This window comes from Chiloscyllium punctatum, chromosome 44, assembly GCF_047496795.1.
Source record: "Chiloscyllium punctatum isolate Juve2018m chromosome 44, sChiPun1.3, whole genome shotgun sequence".
Classification (NCBI taxonomy): domain Eukaryota; kingdom Metazoa; phylum Chordata; class Chondrichthyes; order Orectolobiformes; family Hemiscylliidae; genus Chiloscyllium; species Chiloscyllium punctatum.
Window position 1 is genome coordinate 17509399 of NC_092782.1, and position 13832 is coordinate 17523230.

Genomic DNA, 13832 nt, shown 5'->3' on the forward strand with positions numbered 1-13832 from the left:
CATACTGGCCTCTGTCAGTCAGGGCATAGAGTTTAGAAGTTGGGAAGTTATGCTGCAGTTATACAGTACGTTGGTAAGGCCACACTTGGAGTATCATGATCAGTTTTGGTCATCTTGCTATAGGAAGGATGTTATTAAACTGGAAAGAGTGCACAAGAAATTTACAAGGATGTTGCCAAGAGTCAACAGTCTGGGTTACAAGAAGTTGGACAAGCTAGGGCTTTTCTCTTTAGAGTGAAGGTGACTGAAGGGGGAACCTTATAGAAGTGTATAAGGTCATGAGAAGCATGCATGAGAGGGTGAATGCACTCAGTCTTTTTCCCAGGATTGGGGAATCGAGGACTGGAGGGCATGAGCTTAAGGTTAGAGGGGAAAGAATGAAAGGGAATTTGAGAGACAACAGAGGGTGGTAAGCAAATGGAATGAGCTGCCAGTGGAAGTAGTTGACACAAGTACGTGAACAACATTTAAAAGGCATTTGGACAAATACATGGAGAGTAAAGGATTATTCAGGAGAAGAGTGACAGTAATAGGGTGATTGTTATGGGAGACTTTAACTTTCCTGATATTGATTGGGAAGGCTATAGCTCAAGTTCGTTAGATGGGTCAGTGTTTGTGCAATGCGTGCAGGAGAGTTTCCTGACACAATATGTAGATAAGCCAACAAGAGGTGAGGCCATACTGGATTTGGTTCTGGGTAACGAACCAGGCCAGGTATTAGAACTAGAGGTAGGTGAGCACTTTGGGGACAGTGACCACAATTCGGTGATTTTTACTCTAGTGATGGAGAGGGATAAGTGTGTACTACAGGGCAAGAGTTATAGCTGGGGGCAGGGAAATTATGATGCGTTGAGGCATGACTTAGGATGTGTGGATTGGAAAAGTAGATTCCAAGGCATGAGCGTAATTGATATGTGGAACTTGTTCAAGGAGCAACTATTGAGTGTCCTTGATAAGTACGTACCTATCAGGCAGGGAGGAAAGGGTCGTGTGAGGGAGCCGTGGTTTAATAAGGAGTTGGAATCCCTTGTTAAATGGAAGAGGGCGGCCTTTGTAAAGATGAGGCGTGAAGGTTCAATAGGGGCAATTGAGAGTTATAAGGTAGCCCGGAAGGACCTGAAGAGAGAGCTAAGAGCAGCAAGGAGGGGACATGAAAGGTCCTTAGTTGGTAGGATTAGGGAAAACCCTAAGGCTTTCTATAGGTATGTTAGGAATAAAAGAATGACTAGGGTAGGAATAGGTCCAATCAAGGATAGTAATGGGAAGTTGCGTGTGGAGGCTGAAGAGATTGGGGAGGCGCTGAATGAATACTTTTCATCAGTATTCACTCAGGAACAGGACATTGTTGTCGATATGAATACTGAGGCACGAATAAGTAGAATGGATGGCTTTGAGATATGTAGAGAAGAGGTGTTGGAAATTCTGGCAAGGGTGAAAATAGATAAGTCCCCTGGGCCTGATGGCATTTATCCTAGGATTCTCTGGGAAGCAAGGGAGGAGATTGCAGAGCCATTGGCCTTGATTTTTGTGTCCTCTTTGTCTACAGGAGTAGTGCCAGAGGACTGGAGGCTAGCAAACGTGGTTCCCTTGTTCAAGAAGGGGAGTAGGGATAATCCTAGTAACTATAGGCCAGTGAGTCTCACTTCTGTTGTGGGCAAAGTCTTAGAGAGAATTGTAAGGGATAGGATTTATGCACATCTGGATAAGAATGATGTGATCAAGGATAGTCAGCATGGTTTTGTGAAGGGCAGGTCGTGCCTCACAAACCTTATTGAATTCTTTGAGAAGGTGACTAAGGAGGTAGATGAGGGGAAAGCGGTAGATGTGGTATATATGGATTTTAGTAAGGCGTTTGATAAGGTCCCCCATGGTAGGCTACTGCAGAAAATACAGAGATATGGCATTGAGGGTGAGTTGGAGATTTGGATTAGGAATTGGCTCTCTGGAAGAAGACAGAGGGTAGTAGTTGATGGCAAAGGTTCATCTTGGAGTGCTGTCACTAGCGGTGTTCCGCAAGGATCTGTTTTGGGACCATTGCTGTTTGTCATTTTTATAAATGACCTGGAGGAAGGGTTAGAAGGTTGGGTGAGCAAGTTTGCGGATGATACGAAAGTCGGAGGAGTTGTAGACAGTGAGGAAGGATATGGCAGGTTACAGCGGGATATAGAGAAGCTGCAGAGCTGGGCAGAAAGGTGGCAAATGGAGTTCAATGTAGCTAAGTGTGAAGTGATTCACTTTGGTAAGAGTAATAAAAAGATGGATTACTGGGCTAATGGTAGACTACTTGGTAGTGTGGAAGAGCAGAGGGATCTTGGTGTCCATGTACACAGATCTCTGAAAGTTGCCACCCAGGTAAATAGTGCAGTGAAGAAGGCATATGGCGTACTGGCTTTTATTGGTAGAGGAATTGAGTTCCGGAGTCCTGAGGTCATGCTGCAGTTGTATAAGACTCTGGTGCGGCCGCATCTGGAATATTGTGTGCAGTTTTGGTCGCCATACTATAGGAAGGATGTGGAGGCACTGGAACGGGTGCAGAGGAAGTTTACCAGGATGTTGCCTGGTATGGTAGGAAAATCCTATGAGGAAAGGCTGAGGCACTTGGGGTTGTTTTCATTGGAGAAAAGAAGGTTTAGGGGTGATTTGATAGAGGTGTACAAGATGATTAGGGGGTTAGATAGGGTTGACAGTGAGAACCTTTTTCCACGTATGGAGTCAGCTATTACAAGGGGGCATAGCTTTAAATTAAGGGGGGGTAGATATAGGACTGATGTTAGGGGTAGGTTCTTCACTCAGCGAGTCGTAAGTTCATGGAATGCCCTGCCAGTAGCAGTAGTGGACTCTCCCTCTTTATGGGTATTTAAGCGGGCATTGGATAGGTATATGCAGGATAGTGGGTTAGTGTAGGTTAGGTGGGCTTTGATCGGCGCAACATCGAGGGCTGAAGGGCCTGTACTGCGCTGTATTCTTCTATGTTCTATGTTCTATGATTAGAAGGATATGAGCCAAGTAGAGGAAAATGGAGTTAGCGTAGACTGACATTTTGGCCAGCATGGTCTAGCTTGGGCCAAAGGGCCTGTCTCCGTGCTGTAGGATTCTATGACTGACTCTATAATCACGAGAGTTAGTGAAAATAAAATTAAAATCTCTAAAATCCAACAGGGAAGTCTTCCAAAATCAAAAAGTAGCACTCAACAAAACCTCAAGGGTACCCCTACAAATAGTTATCCACTGCCTCTGAAAATAGCATGGACATGAGGAGAATCATTTCCCAAGAACTGTGTTGCATTTTGGTTTGGATTCAGGAGAATTGAAGGAACCAGCAATATCATGTGAAGCATAGAGGATGGAAATAGATGGAAATAGAACTGGAACAGGAAGTATTCAGTTGAGATGTTATGGTTTTAAAGTATAAGAGCTTTTAAAATATAGTGTTAAAGCTAGTAGTACTTAATTTGTTCACCTCTTGCAAGGCAATGAAGAATTCTTTTTGAAGCACAAAAACTTGTGGTGTAATTAGTTTGGTTAATAAATGAAAGATTCAATTTCTTTTTTAAAATTACTGGTGTCTAAGTTAGACCACAACAAGCCAAACAAAGTAGCAAAATCAATTATAGTAAGCTTTATGATAGCAAACAAGCATGGTGCTATTAACAGGTGCACTGCAACACAAGAACACTTCCACATTGCAAATGGCTATAAGCTAAGAAAAAGTAAAATGTACTATAAACAAGATTAGCCACATACTAACCCATAAGACGGTTGACACAGACTGTTCATATTTTCCTTAATGCATTAGCACTACAGTTAAGAAATAAAATTTGTAGATTATGTGACTTTTCTTCATTTTAAAGCCAATAGTATCTGTAGTTTATCTCACCCTTTAACAATGGAACTGTGTGCGAAAGGAAGCTAATGCACAATATTCATTCAAGTTGTCTCAATAACTGATTGAAGGACCTTTCTTATACAATATCTGTATCAGATATAGAAATCTTTCTGGAAATAATTGAACATGCTATGTTTAAGCAGTATGTAATCCATTTATAAACTCATTGCAAATGTGTAAGCTGAAATCAAGTTACAGCTTCAATTGTACAAGTTTGATACAGAATTCTCTGCTGCTTACCGTTCTTTATCCTTCCTTCTCCAGCCCAACACTTCAGACGAATGACACCCTATTGATCTGCAGGATGAAACAGACAAGAAAGTTGGATACTTACTAGCATTTCAAAAATATCATTATTATTCAACTGCTGTGATTTGGCAATGTATTATACAAAGATCTGCACAACACAATTTGTTTTCCTCAGCACATCGCAAAGTGGTTTACAACTAATGAATTACTTTTGAAACATAGTGACTGTTGTAATTAGTTGCAGCTAATTTCTGAGGTCTTGCTGGGCTCAGAGATAAACCATAGGTCATCTACATTCAATTGTATTGTTTAAGGGGAAACATTTTTGACCAGAACAGTGGGGATGGTTTCCAATTCTTAGTTAATCTTTTTTATCTGCATGAACTGTCAGATATTCAAAGGCTTATCCACACACAGTGCTTCTAATGAGGTAACACTCATGCAGTATCACACTGTAATGAGAGCCTAGATTAGGTACTTGAATCTCTGGTGTGGACATAAAGTTCAACCTGAAGGAAGGGTAAAATTTGAATAAGGGAAGCTATGCAAGCCTGAGGCACATATTGGTTGAGCTGGACAAGGAAAATATACTAAAGGGTATTTCAAGTAGGCAATGGACAATATTATGATTCCTTTATTAAACGGCTTACAGTAACTATACATTCCTTTAAGCTTCAAAATCTCAAAAATGGACAGGAATTCCCGATGAAAGGCTTTTGCCTGAAGCATTGATTCTCCTACACCTCGGTTGCTGCCTGACCTGCTGTGCTTTTCCAGAACCACACACTCGACTGTAATCTCCAGCATTTGTAGTCATAACTTTCTGCTGGATAGATTCTTGTTAGGCATGGGAATTAAGGATTAACGGGGGTAAATGGAACGGAGAAAGATCTTGTTGAATAATGAAATAGGTTTGAGGGGCTGAATGGTCCATATTTGCTCTAATCGCATATGTTTCCACCTCACCAGCCTCCACATTCAAAGGATGATCCTTTGCCACTTTTATCACCTGCAGTAGGATGTCACACCCAAATACATCTTCCCCTCCCTTGTCAACATTCGGCAGGGATCATTTTCGCAAAGACACCCTGGCCCACTCCAATCCGTTCTCCAACACCTCTCCCACCAAAGCAATTGCAGAAGGTTTAACATTTGTCCCTTTATCTTTTCTCTCCTTAATTTCCAGGTGAAGCTGCAATTTATCTGCATTTCTTTTAACTCAGTCTACTGCATTTGCTGTTCACAATATAGTCTCCTTACCCTGGTAAGGAGGGCTGCAGATGCTGGAGAGTCAAGAGTTGAAAAGGATGGTGCTGGAAAAGCACAGTAGGTCAGGCAGCATCCGAGGAGTAGAAGAGTCAATGTTTTGGGCAAAAGCCCTTCGTCAGGAATGTAGAGGGGGAAGGGGATGAGAGATAAATAGGGTGCTGGGAGGAAGGTGATAGATCGATGCAGGTGGGGGTAATTGTGATAGGTCGGAGAACAGAGCAGATATGCCAGAAAGAAAGTGGAGAATTAGGACAGGTCAAGAAGGCGACACCGAAATGGAGGGTTGGATCTGGGATGAGATGGAGGAGGGGAGGTTTGGAAACTAGTGAAGTCGATGTTGATGCCATGTGGTTGAAGGGTCCCAAGGCAGATGATGAGGTGTTCTTCCTCCAGGTGGCAGGTGGCTTTTATTTAGCAGTGATCCCCTACTCCCAGTTTCTCCACTCTGCCATATCTACTCCCAATTCCTCTGCCTCCGCTGTATCTACTCCCAGGAAGAGCAATTCCACTCCAGGATGTCCCAGATGCCTTCCCATTTCAGGGACCGCAATTTCCCCTCCCATCTAATCAACAATGTCCTTCCAGCATATCTCCTCCACTTCCCACACCTCTAACCGCAACAAGGGTAGAATCCTCCCCATCCCAGTCCTCACCTTCCATCCCACTAGCCTCCAGATACAGCGCATTATCTTCCACCATTTCTGCCACCCACAGACAGACCCCACCACCAAGGATATATTTCCCTCCCTGCCATTCTCTCTGTGACTCACTTGTTAGGTCCACGCCTCTTACCAACCCACCCTCCACACCTGGCACCTCCCTCTGCTGCTGCAGGTGATGTAAAACCTGGATCCACACCTTCCCCCCTCACCTCCATCCAAGGCCCCAAAGGATCTTTTCACATTTGGCAGAGATTTTCCTGCACACCTATCCACCTCATCTACTGTGTCTGTTGCTCTTGATGTGGTCTCCTCCACATCAGGAAGACAGGATGCCAACTCACAGAGTTTCAGGGAACATCTTTGGGACATATGCACCAAACAACCCCATTGTCCTGTGGCTGACCACTTCAACTCCTCCTCCCACTCTCCTGAGGACATGCAAGTTCTAGGCCGCCTCCACCACCCAATCAAAGTCACCTGCTAACTGAAAGAAGAACATCTCATTTTCCAACTTGGGACCCTTCAATCACACGGCATCAATATTGACTTCATTAGTTTGCAAATCTCCCCTCCCTTCCCCTCACCTCATCCCAGATCCAGCCCTCCAATGTGGCCCCCCCCTTTTGACCTGATCTGTTCTGTCCATCTTCCTTCCTAACAATCTGCTCTGCCCTCCCCACTGACCTATCACAATTACCCCCCACCTGCTTGTCTTCCCACCACCACCACCCTTTTAGACTCTTACCCTGGTGAGACCAAATGCAGACTGGGGAACTGCTGTACAGAACACCCTTACTCTATCCATGAGCCTTAAATTGCTTGCCATTTCAATACACCATCTAACTTTCATGCTAATGTTTCTGAGCTAGGCCTCCTACAGTGTTCCAGTGAAACACAATGCAAGCTGGAGGAACTGTACTTCATTTTCGATTGAGGCACTTTACAGCCTTCAGGACTCAACACTGAGTTAAATGCTTTCAGACTATGGTCACTTCAGTGCGCTCAGCACAGCTGATCTATTTTTCTGTTATTAACACCACTGTCAACCATATCACTTCTCTACTGTCAATAACACCCCCTTTTGCTTTTGTTCTGGGACATCTTTAGATGCCGATGGCAAATGGATGACTATTTTGAAGGTACCACTTAAAAGAAATGAAGATTAAACATTCTCTTGGCAACAATCTCTAGAGGATGAATAGTCCAGAAACAAGAACAGGTTAATGTTCATCACTAAGCTAAGAAATGAGGCAAAGGACTGGGGGCAAGTTCAACTAGAATATTTCAAATTCTAAAATATCTACACAAAGACAATATCTACACATTCCCTCTTACAAACTCTGCTGAGCTATTTAGAACATATGAAAATCTGTACAATCAACAGAAGTTCTGATCAATAGCGTGATGGCAATAAATGTCTATATCACACTCGACTGCATTCGCTTTCAAAATTCAAACAATTAAAATCTTATGACTATTCAATAATTATCAGACTGTTCAACAGTCACAGGCTTCCTGAGTTTAATTGCCCACTGTTTTACACCAAATGAAGAAAAGATTAGGTTAGACTGAATGCATATTTTGTTGAATAGCCTGTCCATATTCACTTCTATTTTCATTTGTGGATCTTCACTGGGGTAAGGTATCAGATAGAGAAGATAAGAGTTACATGTTTTCAAGGTATTGCTTTGAAAATACATATGTCATTGTAGAGTGCTTTGAATTCAAAACAAAGCACTTTACTACTCTATACCACAGCAGGAAACATTTCTTCTAGACACAAAGTAAACTTTATTTGCATAGTGTAGTTGTTGTCAATCTCAAACTACCATGCAATATCATCAGTGTTTCGTCTCCTTCAGAACAACCCTTTCAGCACAATGCACTGTAATGTAGCAAGAGCAGGCTGTTTGCTCAGAAAAATTGTATCAGTAGTTAGGCATGGTTAGATCAAGAGGGCAGCTTCAGATGAGCGTGATGAGAAAGGAGCACTCCTCCATTTGGTCCAGACTGGGGAGTGATTGGAGAAAAACAAAGCAGAAGTCAAAAAGTACACTCGGTGTGACCGGTTGTTTTCTTCTGAAGTCAGAATGACGCCCTTGCCTCACAATCCGGTTTCATCAGCGACCTGAGTCAATGTGTGGCATTGTGACCCAACAGGCAAAGGCACCAACCTGTCTAGTTAGTAGGACTTTAAAGGAGTTTGATATTCCGATGGTAAAATGAAAGGTCTACGAAAATTGCTGACCAAAGGAAATTGAACTGCTACAGATGGTGCAAGAAGTGGCTAACTGCACTCATGTGGAAAGAATGCCAAAACAGCTTTACTGATCTTGAAAATTCATTTTAGAATAGAATATAGAATATCCAGGGTGTGGAAACAGGCCATTAGGCCCAACAAGTCCACACCGACCCTCCAAAGAATAACCCAGCCAGACCCATTCCCCTACCCTATTATTCTACATTTCCCCTGACTATTGCACCTAACCTACATATCCCTGAACATTTTGGGCAATTTTAGCAGAGCCAGTTCACCTAACCTGCACATCTTTGGATTGTGATGTGGACAAGTCAGTGTTAGGCTGGGGTGGACAAAGTTAAAAATCACACAACACTGGGTTATAGTCCAACAGATTTATTTCAAAGCATGAGCTTTCAAAGTGCTGCTCCTTCATCAGGTAGCTGTGGAACAGAACCATAAGACACAGACTTTATAGCAAAAGATTACTGTATGTTACATATTAATGAACCAAAACCTGCAACGCATTCTAAAAGATGAAAGACTTAACAGCAATCTAGGTTTGTTCAATAGATCATTTCATTTGCAGGACACTGTAATCTTTTGCTATAAATTCTGTGTCTCATGGTCCCGCTCCAAGCTACCTGACGAAGCAGCAGCACTCAAAGCTGATGCTTCCAAATAAACTTGCTGGATTATAACCTGGTGTTGCATGATTTTAAATTTTGGATTGCAGGATGAAACCGGAGTACCCGGAGGAAATCCACGCAGAGACGGGAAGAATGTGCAAACTCCACACAGACAGTTGAGTGAGGCTGGAATCTAACCTGGGTCTCTGGCACTGTGAGACATTAGTATTAACCACTGAGCCACTGTGCCTCCCAGCGTTTGAAAGGCTTTACTGATCAGTTTTTCAAAAATTAGATTACCTACAGTGTGGAAACAGGCCCTTTGGCCCAACAAGTCCACAATGACCCTCCGAAGAGTAACCCACCCAGACCCATTCCCTATATTTACCCCTGAATAATGCACCGAACTATGGGCAATTTAGCATAGCCAATCCACCTGACCTGCACATCTTTTTTTTGTGCTGTGGGAGGAAACCCACGCAGACACAGGGAGAACGTGCAAACTCCACACAGACAGGAGCCCGAGACAGGAATTGAACCCAAGTCCCTGGCACTGCGAGGCAGCAGTGCTAACCACTGAGCCGCCCCTGAGGATCAATTAGGGATCAACTGAAGCCCATTCACTGGATGCAATAAAAAATTCAATGTTTTCATCCCCTGCAGCATTTGCTTTTCATATACTGCACTGACTTATCTTCATTAAAATTGAGAAACCTACATTTGCTATGATTTCCAAATCTTGTCAGCTCAGCACCTTTTAAAAAGAAAAATGAGCTTTGTTCATCAGTATTGCTAAACAATGATTTTCCCAGTTTTGGATGTTGAATGGTACAAATCATGACAGCACCATTTCTAACCAGAGAATAAATCCACAACGGGTTGAAACTCAGCCTGCCAACACTGCATTTATTAACCCAACCTCAGATGGTATTATTTAGCCAGCAACAACCAGAGTGCCACCAATGCATCACCTCAAAACAGATCTTTAGTTCCCTTTACCATTATCAGAATATGAAATTATTTTTGCAATCTTCCAGGACTATAGATCAAGGCAAAAGCATTCTAATGCCACCGCGTCATAAATTATGCCACTAAACTCACTGTGTGATCCAGGTTCTTGTTAAAAAAATGACAAGAATATTCAAAATATCAGAACTGACTAAACAAGGGACAAGGAAAGAGACCAAAATTAAAATAGGAAGCATACTAAATTCGAAGCATACAAAATTCCAGAATCCTGAAAGAAAGACCAAATTATGCCTCATTGGGAGATCGTTATGGAGAGCAAAATAACAAGAAATTGATTTTACTGTTTTGCATATTGCACAGGAATCATGTGTCCCCTGCAGAGAAAATATTTTGTTGACCATTCACAGAAGGTTTCAGAGAAGGTGGATTTGTCAACAACAGTGAATCCATCCAAATCTATCTGCTGCATGTACAGGAATTTTGCTTTTAAATTTGATTCACAGTAACATTCTAACTAGATAGAAAAGTTTGCTGATAACTTTATTGTATTGAAACCACAGATTTATCCATAAAAGGAAGGAATTATAACTTCACTGAACAGGATAACTCTTGTCTCACTGTATACAGCAACAGTTATAGAGTCATAGAGATGTACAGCACGGAAACAGACCCTTTGGTCCAACCTGTCCATGCCGACCAGATATCCCAACCCAATTTAGTCCCACCTGCCAGCACCGGGCCCATATCCCTCCAAACCCTTCCTATTCATATACCCACCCTAATACCTCTTAAATGTTGCAATTGTACTAGCCTCCACCACATCCTCTGGCAGTTCATTCCATACACATACAACCCTCTGCATGAAAAGGTTGCCCCTTAGGTCTCTTTTATATCTTCCCCCTCTCACCCTAAAACTATGTCCTCTAGTTCTGGACTCCCCACCCCAGGGAAAAGACTTTGCCTATTTACCCTATCCATGCCCCTCAATTTTGTAAACCTCTAAACGGTCACCCCTCAGCCTCCGACGCTCCAGGGAAAACAGCCCCAGCCTTTTCAGCCTCTCCCTATAGCTCAAATCCTCCAACCGTGGCAACATCCTTGTAAATCTTTTCTGAACCCTTTCAAGTTTCACAACGTCTTTCCGACAGGAAGGAGACCAGAATTGCACGCAATATTCCAACAGTGGCCTGACCAATGTCCTATACAGCCGCAACGTGACCTCCCAACTCCTGTACTCAATACTCTGACCAATAAAGGAAAGCATACCAAACTATCCTATCTACCTGGAACGCCACTTTCAAGGAGCTATGAACCTGCACTCCAAGGTCTCTTTGATCAGCAACACTCCCTAGGACCTTACCATTAAGTGTAAAAGTCCTGTTAAGATTTGCTTTCCCAAAATGCAGCACCTCACATTTATCTAAATTAAATTCCATCTGCCACTTCTCAGCCCATTGGCACATCTGGTCAAGATCCTGCTGTAATCTGAGGTAACCCTCTTCGCTGACCACTACATCTCCAATTTTGGTGTCACCTACAAACTTACTAACTGTACCACTTCTGCTCGCATCCAAATCATTTATGCAAATGACAAAAACTAGAGGACCCAGCAGTGATTTTTGTGGCACTCCACTGGTCACAGGCCTCCTGTCTGAAAAACAACTCTCCGGAGGCTGAGGGGTGACCTTATAGAGGTTTACAAAATTATGAGGGGCCTGGATAGGATAAATAGGCAAAGTCTTTCCCCTGGGGTGGGGGAGTCCAGAACTAGAGGGCATAGGTTTAGGGTGAGGGGGGAAAGATATAAAAGAGACCTAAGGGGCAGCTTTTTCACACAGAGGGTGGTATGTGTATGGAATGAACTGCCAGGTCTTCTACCTTTGAGCCAATTCTGTATCCAAATGGCTAGTTCTCCCTGTATTCCATGAGATCTAATCTTGCTAATCAGTCTCCCATGGGGAACCTTGTCGAACGCCTTACTGAAGTCCATACAGATCACACCTACTGCTCTGCACTCATCAATCCTATTTGCTACTTCTTCAAAAAACTCAATCAAGTTTGTGAGACATGATTTCCCATGCACAAAGCCATGTTGACGATCCCGAATCAGTCCTTGCCTTTCCACACACATGTCCATCCTGTCCCTCAGAATTCCCTCCAACAACTTGCCCACCACCGAGGTCAGGCTCACTGGTCTATAGTTCCCTGGCTTGTCCTTACCACCCTTCTTAAACAGTGGCACCATGTTAGCCAACCTCCAGTCTTCCAGCACCTCATCTGTGACTATCGATGATACAAATATCTTAGCAAGAGGCCCAGCAATCACTTCTCTCGCTTCCCACAGAATTCTCGGGTACACCTGATCAGATCCAGGGGATTTATACACCTTTAACTGTTTCAAGACATCCAGCACTTCCTCCTCTATAATATGGACATTTTGCAAGATGTCACCATCTATTTCCCTATAGTCTGTATCTTGCATATCCTTTTCCACAGTAAATACTGATACAGAATATTCATTTAGTAACTCCCCCATTTTCTGCAGCTCCACACTGATCTTTGAGGGAACCTTTTCTCTCCCTAGCTACCCTTTTGTCCTTAATGTATTTGCAAAAACCCTTTGGATTCTCCTTAAGTCTATTTGCCAAAGCTACCTCATGTTCCCTCTTTGCCCTCCTGATTTCTCTCTCACTCCTACTTCCTTTATATGCTTCTAAGGATTCACTCGATCTATCCTGTCTATACCTGACATATGCTTCCTTCTTTTTCTTTACTAAACCTTCAAATTCTTTAGTCAACCAACATTCCCGATACCTACCAGCCTTCCCTTTCACCCTCACAGGAATATACTTTCTCTGGATTCTTGTTATCTTGTTTCTGAAGGCTTCCCATTTTCCAGCCGTCCCTTTACCTGCGAACATCTGCCTCCAATCAGTTTTCGAAAGTTCTTGCCTAATATCGTCAAAATTGGCCTTTCTCCAATTTAGAACTTCACCTTTTAGATCTGGTCTATCCTTTTCCATCACTATTTTAAAACAAATAGAATTATGGTATCTGGCCCCAATGCGCTCCCCCACTGACACATCAGTCGCCTGCCCTGCCTTATTTCCCATGAGTAGGTCAAGTTTTGCACTCTCTCTCGTGGGTACATCTACGTACTGAATAAGAAAATTGTCTTGTACGCACTTAACAAATTCCTCTCCATAAAATTAGAGATCAACTTCCAACTTAAAACAGAGCACCAAAGGAAATTGGACCATTTATCAGGAGGGCTGCTACAGATGGTGCAACAAGTGGTTAACTGCACTCATGGGTAGATAGCAACAGAAGGTATTGTTGGTTTGATCTCCTCCACCAATTATGTCTGCTGAGGAAATCACTTTCCAGATTTCACTTTCACAATTTGCCTTAGGTTTTTTAAACCCAAAATTTAGCCACTCAAAGATGGCGATACATCCCCTGGAGGGTAAAGATGGTCGATATCATGATGTACAAAGACATCTTTCTTGTATGAGGTGTTGATTGTCATAAAAGTTCACCTGGTTTACTAATATGTTTTAGGAAAGGAATCCTATCATCCTTTCATGGTCTGCCCTGCATGTGCATCCTTTCCTGTGGGTAATTTCTGACATCATTAGAGATATTGAGATGAATATCACAAGTGAAGTTACTGACTCTTGTGGACTCTTTTGTTTTCACTGAACTAAATAAAGAAGATGATCTAATCCAGACCGGTCAAATGCAAGTGAAATGGGACACTGCAGCTGTGAGAGTTTCAATTTTTAAAATTTGTATTTTTGCAACATGTATACATTTCAAAAATAGGACGCTCGGAACCATAAGAACAAATGGAAACTTTGGACTGGAGACTATCCAGCCAGCTCATCTCACACAGGAGTGATACCTTGTATATCATGATATAGATCTTC

At 42.7% G+C, this 13832-nt stretch overlaps 1 protein-coding gene across 10 annotated transcripts in view; it reads right to left on the minus strand.

The window, feature by feature from the left end:
* nr2c1 (nuclear receptor subfamily 2, group C, member 1) overlaps positions 1–13832 on the minus strand; it is a 126523-nt gene that overhangs the window by 72250 nt on the left and 40441 nt on the right. For all 10 annotated transcript variants that reach the window (XM_072562372.1, XM_072562371.1, XM_072562377.1 and 7 more), the window contains one exon: positions 4127–4183. The gene's annotated coding sequence lies outside the window, so the exon portion shown is untranslated. The remainder of the gene's footprint in view (positions 1–4126; positions 4184–13832) is intronic.